The 9,191-nt window shown below is 43.3% G+C and overlaps 1 long non-coding RNA gene across 1 annotated transcript in view; it reads left to right on the top strand.

Moving 5' to 3' along the window:
- The window catches only part of LOC121667787, a 60,196-nt gene that overhangs the window by 1,536 nt on the left and 49,469 nt on the right, over positions 1 to 9,191 (top strand). Inside the window, exon 2 of the long non-coding RNA XR_006017152.1 lies at positions 2,116 to 2,200. This is a non-coding gene — a long non-coding RNA (uncharacterized LOC121667787). The remainder of the gene's footprint in view (positions 1 to 2,115; positions 2,201 to 9,191) is intronic.

Raw genomic sequence — 9,191 nt, 5'->3', positions numbered from 1 at the left:
CGAGCGGAGGGGGGGGCGGCGGCGGAGGGGTGGGGTGGGGGCTCGCGCAGGCGCGGGGCGCGGTGACGTCATGGCGTGGGGAGGGGTGTGACGTCATGGAGCGGGGAGGGGGTCGGACGCTGATACCGCACGCTCTTATCGCTCCTATCGCCCCTATCGCCCCCGCGGCTGGACCACCCGGGGCAGGGACGGGGGGGCCCCGCCGCGCAGGTGGGCGAGCGGCGGTGCCGCCGAGCACTCGCGTTTGCACGGACCGGGCTGTGGCAATAAAGAACCTTTGTGCGAACCGGGCTTGTACGGCTTTGTCCAGTGCTCTTTTTTTAATTCAGTCTATTCCAACAGGATGTAAGTATTTTCTAAGGCGCGATTTGTTGTTGGGAGAACCGCTCTTTTTGCCTAAAAGTAGTGCATCCACTTTTTGGGAGTGCGCCTTCAGACGCTCTTGCAGTAAGTGCGAGTAACCGCTGGCTGTGGGTTCTCGCAACAGCCACGTAAATACGATGTCCGAGACATCGGGTGAATTTTAAAACACTCGGGTGCTTACGTGATACGTTGTCCCATATTTTTTAACATCTTGCACAGAATCCTGTATATGAAAGGAAGGTAGAAGTTGCACGTGTGTGCATTTCCAAGTTTTGGAAAGCTTGGATGGTTTGTGGAAGAAGCAAAGCTGTCTTGAAGGAATTAGTCAGGAACTCTTGCAGTTTACAAAAAGTATTCATTTCTGTCGAAGTACTTTAGCACACATGCGACTTCTTAAAACTCATTAGCAGAGGTAAATTATGGAGTTGTTCCCCACACACAGAAAAAAACTGTCAGAGCAGAATTATCTGATGAAATGGTTTAAAGGTTGGTTTTAAAATGCACAGCTGACAAGACTTCACCTTGTTCCTGTCTCCAGACAAATTTAAAAGGCAAAAAAAAAAAAAAAACCAGGGAAAATAATTACATCTAATTAATTATGTCTAATAGTTGCATCACTGCACAGTGCTGTCTTATAGGGTGAGAGACATTCCTGTGGGTCTGCTCTCTATCCCATACCAACCTTTAAAAAATATTTAAGCCACCATCTGCTCTTTGGACTGTGAACAAAAAGCTGATATATTTAAATCTTCTCTAAATTCACACAGCTAAACATGAGCACCCGTTTTTTCCTTTTGCAGGCCCACAGGGCGGAGTCCCACACAGGTCACTCAGTAAGAATTTTTAGAATATGGGTGAGTGTTCACTTATGGTTGAGGTGAAATTGTTTGTAAAGGCATCATGAGAAGTTAACATAGAAAACAATACGAAAGTGCACAAGGAAGAAAATTGCTGATGATGGATCCCTTCCTGAGCTGGGGCAAATGCTTTGGCTGCTCCAGCAGTGTCACCTGACAGAGGTCTCTCCTTCCTATGGATTCTGAGTGCTTGGAGTCACACCAGGCCACATTGCCCAGGTGTGACAGCTTAAACTGAAAACAAGGAATTCCAAGCATGATATATGGGGGCCTTTGTGCCAAAATTTTGTAATAGAGCAAACCCTTTAAGAGCTTCAGAGGACACTTGGGTTGGTTTTGGGAATAGGCAGCACCTAAACGTGGCTTTCTGCTAAAGGACAAGATCCTGGGGTTGGGGGGTTAGTTGTGGTCCTGGGAAGGAAATTTCTTGGAAGACACTGAACAAAAATGGGCTTTTGCTGAAGAGAGGCAGTTCATTCCTTGGCATCCAGGGAATGCCAGTAGGCATGTGGCCTACTTGAGGGGTCCTGCTCCTTCCAGGAAGGAGGGTAGTGGCTGCTTTTTTATCTGATGGACTGAGCTTCCTATTTTTATTATTTTTTTTCCATCCTTGAGCAAAGAATGTGCTTGTAAGAGCAGCCATAGCATTCATTAGGCTCACAAGAAGCAAGGTGGATCTATCAAACCTGTCAGTTGTCCACGCTTAGTACAGGGGGAGAGTGAAAACAGGTCCTGCCTCGTATTTGAGTTGCATGAGAAGAATCTATCTGAACTGGGATTTGTGTGGAGATCTGGATCATAAAAAGTTGCACAGTAAGCCAGCAAACGCAGCAAGGATACCACTGCATCAGCAATTACTGGAACAATTGAGAACTGTGCTGTAACTCTGTTTCAGATTGAATGGGCTCAGGAAAACGTGAGCATTAGTCTGCCAGCAGCCAGGACCCAGTAGCATGATAATCGAAGCAAAACACTTACAGGTATGTTTGTGATCAGAAATTCCAGCCACAAGTTCAAAAGTAGTCATTCCCTTTCATAAGCAATCATTCTTGATTTTCAGCCATGTATCCAGTATGGATCCTTACAGATTCTGGGATTAATTTCATAATTCTGAAATACGTACATCTAACGTGTCATCAAAAAGTATGTAACCATAATGTTTGACATATGAGCAGAAGAAACTTTGCACTTGAGACCTGGAATGATTTACTGGCAAGGTAGTGGTCTGGAAACAGATCAGGGCATCAGTCAGTTCAGAGCTGGGAGAGGGACTTCTTCATCAGGAGAGACCAAGAGAAGGACACTGTGTGTTCACATGAGGAAATGCCTTACAGCCCCTGGTAGCCTTCCACAAAGCACTGCACACGTTTGAGCTGCCTGTCTGTCAGATTCTGGACAGCCAGGTTAACGTGGTGTATGTTTAGGTTAACCACTATTTCATTCAAAAAGTCCTAAGGAGTAGCTGAGTGTGGGCTTGGGCACTAGCAAACTTATTTTTTAAAATTTTACGGGGTTTTCAAGTTTTACTTGCCTGGGGTTTTTTCGGGGTTTACACATAGGCCTGCACAGTGTGAACCTCAGGGCAGGTAAGTTGTTCAGAGGTTGTTTTTGGAACAATAGTTTAATAGTTATCAGTTACATCCAAAGAGCCTTTACAATGTTTTCACTTAAAAGTTTGATGTAAAAGGAACATGATGATGAAGAACAAGAAATTTTAGTGGTTTGATGGTGTTCTGTTATCCCACAGCACCAAATCCTGTGCCTCGGATTCCAGTTATAACAGGGTCCTGGGTGCTTTGATCTGTAACCTGTTAACTCCTTCCCTCTTACAAAGTTTGAGAATGACACAGACACAGAAGATGAGTATGAGCTGTTAGTACTTTGTAAGAGAGAATATTGCAGGCCTACCAGGTTTCTGACAAGCTGCCATACTGTTTAGGTGTGCAGGTTCTGTGAGCTGAAAATAGATCATACTTTGGGCAGCAGAAATGTGTTTTGGTTGAAGTGAAAAGAGAGTGTTTTGATCACAAACAGGCACAGACATTTTCAGTCCTCGTAAAAACTGTCAGTGAAAAGAACCCTAAAAAGCCATCAGCTGACCTGGAATAGGTCTGGGTGACTTTTTGCAAAAGTCTGTAATTAAATCAGCTCGGAATCTACTGTGTGGCAGGGCAGGCTGCAGCTTCAGAGCTCAGGTGTAGCACACAAGTTGTGCCACACCATAATTAAGGAGGCCAGGTTTCCCATGAATGCTTGTCTTAACAGGTGACTGATGTTTGTCTGGGAAGATAAATCTCCAACTGCATTTTTTTTCCCCCCAGTGGAGTTGTTTTTTAAGTTCCTTCACTGTGTCAGTTGTCCATTGCTCAATGAGAAGGCAACTTTCACTGCCACCTTTCCTCGCTGAAGACGCCACCAGATCTCTTTTTGGCAGCCACTTCTCTTCAAAGAGCGGTTGGAGCTTATCGCAGGGATCTGTACCTTGCCCCCATCTAATTCTGTTGGAATTGACTGCCAGGTTCAAAAGTTCCTGGGAAAGCTACGTGTATGTGCGAACATGGCAAAACATCATTTCCTTGGGCAGCAGGCTGAGATCTGCCTCTTAGGAATGAGGAATTTGCTTTCACTGCCCTTGAGACGTGGTGACCACATCCCCTTCCTCTGACACTTGGCTCACACTGACCCAGGGCCAGTAACCAGACAGGTCTTGGCCAAGGGAAAAAGTCACTTTCCTCATCTGTAATTAGATCATACTCATAATTAAACAGAAATTACAGTAACGCTACTGAAGATGGACATTAAACTAAACCAAAGCTGATCGAATCTGATACTGTCAGAAGTATCACAAGTCATCTTCCAAAATCAGTTTCCAAAGGTGAAACAGTCCCAGGTAAGAATAGCTGACAACATCAAAAGAGAGAGGAATACTTTAAAATTATGCAAACCCTTATTTAATGGAGTTTCTTTAGCTATTCCTTGCCATTCTGCTGATTTCTCCCTTCCTTGTGTACCATGTAGCTGTGTCTCAACTGCATTACTGGAGGTGTTTATTTCTTTTCTCCCCAGTTGCAGCTTTTCCTCATTGGTGAATATGGATAAAATTATAAGAACTGTGGAGGAAATATCTCCAGGATGCTTTTACTGAAACTTTAAAATTAAAAATGTCTTAGAGGGGTTTAAACCAGGTAATAAAACCAACTCAAAGTTCCAGTTATCTTTTCATCATTTGCAACCATATGCTACAGTCATGCACCTATATAGAGAAAAATAATTAACAGTGACATTATAAAGACCATATCAAAATGCTAAGTACTAGCACAAACAAATGCGAAATAATCACCTTTTTATTTTCCTTTTATGTCTTTCTTTCCTTCTTGCTTGCTTTTCTCACTCTCTTATCTTTTGTACAAAATTATTAAGCTCTTTTGACTAGACAGATGCTACCCTAGTAGAAGCTCCAGAAGGGCCCCACAGAGCAGAGTAAATGCCCAGAGGAGCTTTTGTGTAAATAAATGGCAAGGAGAGGAAATGGAGAGGAAACCCTCATCTACACCATCCCTGCTGGATGCTGAACTTGGAACTGGTGGTTGCAGCTCTGGAAAGATCCCTCAGATTCAGCCAGGCAGTTTTCTGAAACCACTGCTGTGAGGTGCAGTGACAGTCAAAAAAAGCCAAGGCAATATTGGGCATGTCAGGGGAGGCTTGTAAACAAGAGAAGGTGTCATTTCACCTCCACATAGAATTCTGGTGCACCCACTGCTGGAGGGCTGGGATGCATTAGGCCTTCCCATCTCCACGAGGATGGCAAAGGATTTTGCAAAGGAGTTTGCAAAGGAACAGAGAGAGAATGGCAACAAGAACGACCCAGGGATGAGCCAGCTGCCTTGCAAGGAGAGGGCAAAAGGCTGGGACTTGTCAATATGCAGAGGAGACAGCTGAGGTAGGCTATACTTGAGGTTTGCAAAGGCATAAAGGTGAAAACAGAATTGTTGTTCAAACCCTGCACTACTGAAACTAAGGAATGCTCAATAAAGCAAGTAGGAAGGTAGTTTAAGACAGATACATAATCCTACTTTCAAAACAACATTGTACACATACACTGGCTAGCAAACTTTTTGAGAACTTGGTGCTGCAGGAAGCTGTGGACACCAATAATATAAGGAAGTTCAAAAAGGAATTCAAGCATTTCAGGGATGACACATCATTATTAAAAAAACCTCTGGATGGAATGGCAGGGGTGTGCCGTGGAGCCTGCCTGGTAGGTGCTGGGGAAGTGGAAGGGTTGCAGGTTGTGACTAGGCTTTCATGTACTTCCAAAGCTATCTCCTGCTGCCACTGCTCTGTTTTCATTTTCAAACTTGTTAATTCAGTTTTCACTACAAATTATACACTCAGCTTCTCCGCATTCAGGTGAATGCCAAGAGTCAGCAGACCTGAAATTCAAATAATATCCTTACCCAGAAGGCCATGTTATTGATCTCAATCTTCCCTCTAGGGTAAGGAGGGCTAGGTGAACCCATTAGGGCATTTATTGTATTCTTAGCCTCTTAGTTTTATTCTGTGTTTCATTTTTCATTCCAAACTTTGTCCTTTATTTTGTCCCCATTCTGCCACCAATTTATTTCCCAAACTCTATTTATGAGGTTTAAGATACCTAATTTTTCTTACTGCATTTCCCAGATCACTATTCTATTAATGTGCAGTAATGCAATCCAAAAGCTGACAAGGTTTATAGTTGAAGGCTTCTAAGACACAGCTACATCTTTACCACTTATCTTGTAGCCTCAGGGTAAGCTAAGCTTACCATATTTTAGAACTTCAGAAGAGAATACTAATTCTGTAAATAATTATTTACTAAGTATTTAATCTTCCTTCTTGTCATCCAGCTTTTTGTCTTTTTCTCCTGGTTTTCTCAGCCTACTTTCTTTCCAGATGGGATATACCTTCGAGAAGTGTGAACACCCTCTGCCTGACCATTTAGCTACTGCTCACTTCCTTCTCCCTCTTATGCTGTCCCTTTCTGAAGAGTTATGCTGACCCCACATGATTAAAGGCTTTTTTATCCTTCAAGAGCAAAACCACCTGCAATGGAAAGAGTTGGTATTGACTTCCTGATTCAGACTGGCCAAGTTACCATTGAGGAACTCCTTGTAAACCTTTTGCCTGCAGGAATCCAAACCATAAATGGTTTGCAACAGATCTTTGAAATTGAGCAGGAGAAAAACTCCTGGAGGGCAAAGGTGTAAGCTTTTCCATGTCCCATGAAATCCTATTCAGGTCTGACAGAGGGGAAAAACTGCGAGAAAAATGCCTGTTTTTCCTATGGCTTATGTTGGCAGTGGTACTCTGACAGCCATCCAAAGCATGGGCATCCTTATCCCTGGCAGTGTCCACAGAATTCACCATTGTGCTGGCAGCCTGACACTCTGGCTGCAGCTGAAAAGCTGTTGTGAAAGTGAAGTTTGGAGACAGCAGAGAGAGAAAAAGACTGCCACACTTGATAACAGCTCTCTCCAAACCCAGTACATAGTGTCTCTCTGAGCTCTCCCTTTATGGACTCTCCCTTATTTTGAAGAAAGTCAAGCTGTACTCCCTCGATGATCACCTGTGCACTGCACGTGGTCCAACTCTCAGCAGAGACTTTTGTGAGTAGCTTGGGGCCTTTTCATTTGGGAGGAAGAAATGCTTCTGCATAGGCAATTTTTTTTTCCTTGGGAAAAGGCACTTGTGTGCTAAGTGTGGGACTATTTTTATGATTGCTGCCCTATTTGCTCTCACTATTGGAATGTCAGTGGAGAATATAACAGGTGGGAAGAAGTGGGAGAAGAATCTTGATATAAGGATGGGAGAGTGACACACAGGTGAGCAAATTGTTGTTTATGTTGTAGTGAAGTGTGGTCCCCAGTGACACTTTGCTCGGTGTTTTTGTATCAGGCCAATATGCCCAGCTTCAGGGGTTTTTGGCCATCAGTGCTCATCTGGAGACAAGACTTTGCCCTCAATTTTCTCTCAGCTCCAGGTGTATAGCAGCATCAAACACATCTCTCTGCTCTTTCACCAATGTAAAATATGTTATCATAGAGGAAAACCAAGGATCATGGAAATATATAAACACTTTCTAAAGAGTTGCAAATGCCTGTTCTAACCTCATCTTACACATGGTGACCCCTAGTCAGAAGCTCTGATGCTGGTGATGTCCTTAGCACAAATAATACAAAAGAATCTAGCAGAACTTAATTCTGAGGATTATGTTTTTACTGTAACTTAAGAAGGACAAAACTTTAGGAATAATTAGTTTTTCTGTGAGGAAAATAGCCAGAAGTAACACATGTTGCTGACAGTCTGCCCAAACTTCTGTCCTGTAAGAGGCACGGGGACAGAAACGCATTTCTGAGGCCAGCCCAGAGCAGAAATGCACGCTGGTGTCCTTCCCATGCTGTCACCATTCACATCCCTCAGACTCCCTTGCTGTTTGAATTCTCTGTGAGGATTTTCCAGTTCCATTGTGTCCACTTTGTGCTCCACACCCACAGCCTTCAGCTGTGCCTATGCTCAGTCATTACAGATTTGGATAAAGGACACCTCTTAGACTGGAAACTTGAGTTCAGTCGTAATAATTGGTTCTTTAAAATAAGAGCTGAACAGGGCCAAGTGTTTTCTCCTTTCAGAAGAAAGGAGATGCTGTCTAAAAATCTTCTAACTGCTAAGTACTTACTTGCAGTAATTATCAGATCAGTGGGTAAATCCTACCATGTGGAAAAGCTGTGACTCATAGTCACAGCTCATACGAGGCTTGATGGTGGTTGTGTTGTACTTCCTTTGGTGCCTTTGGTTGGAAGTATGAAGATAATCACAGAGCAGAGGTGGCCCAGAGTAGCTGTACCTGTCCAGAAGCATGTCAGCTCAAGGATGTGAAGAGCTTAAAGACCAGGAGTGGAATACGTACAGGGAAAGGCACTTAGTTTGCCTCTTTTGTACAGATACAGCCAGTGCCTAGCTGCTTGGGTAAACAAAGATTTTGACAAGCAGTGGTCAATTCTGTTTTCTCATCTTGGGAGTTTCTAACAAAGAATCACATATGAATAATCTCATTAACTTTAGGCCTCCATGGTCTCCATCTGAGCTAATTTTCTGGGCTTCCTCTGCAGCCAGTCAACAGATAGAGACATTTCTGAGGCATAATCACTCTGGATATGCTGAGGAGGTAGCGAGGAGCTCCAGCAAGTTTCCTTTAAAAAAAAATAAAGGTATTTTTCCTGTGATCTTTCAAAGGGGGATGCTTTAAACTCTTCTGTTAATATAGTAATGGATGCCCTAAAAGAAAAGGAGAAGATTACTAGCTTTTGAAAAAGTAATGAGAGAGGTATTTTTTTCCCCAGTCTGTCTTTCACAGAAGTGAAAAAGATGTCTCCTCAATATTCCCATGTTCTGGAACCAGCAGGCACCATGGAGTTTGATAGGGATCTGTCTGACTTGGAGTGTGAGCTCCTAACAAGAGCAGTGCAATTTGTAGCTTGTATTTAACAACTGGTTCAAGCCAGAACCTCTTAAAGACAAGGTTCTCAGCAACTTCCCTCTGCATCCTGAAATTAAACATTAACATAATAAGGAAGTTCAGTTCCTAACTTAATCTAACTTAATGAACAAGCACATGTTCAATTAGTCTCTGAGGTACTCTGCACTGATTCATGGAATTGGAAATATCTCCCAGAGTATCAATACTCTTGCTGTCAGATGGCAGCAAGGCTGTTAGCTCCACTTGTGCCGTGTCCTGAAACTAATTCATCTCAACCTGCTGCGGCTGTTGGCTGTCAGGATTTCTCAGGTGAAATGGCAGTGCTGGTATTTCTCCTTTGGAGAAAGTGTCACGTATTCCTCTGCATCTGTCCACCTGGGGTGTCAAGTTTGTCTCTGGCCACAGGATATTTCTTACAGTATTATTGCTGTTTGCAGTTGTTGCTCTTCATTAGA

Source organism: Corvus kubaryi, unplaced genomic scaffold (genome assembly GCF_017639235.1).
Source record: "Corvus kubaryi isolate FWS band 111438036 unplaced genomic scaffold, C.kubaryi_AGA036_p1.0 133, whole genome shotgun sequence".
Classification (NCBI taxonomy): Eukaryota; Metazoa; Chordata; class Aves; order Passeriformes; family Corvidae; genus Corvus; species Corvus kubaryi.
This window is presented reverse-complemented; position numbering and strand designations above follow the sequence as displayed.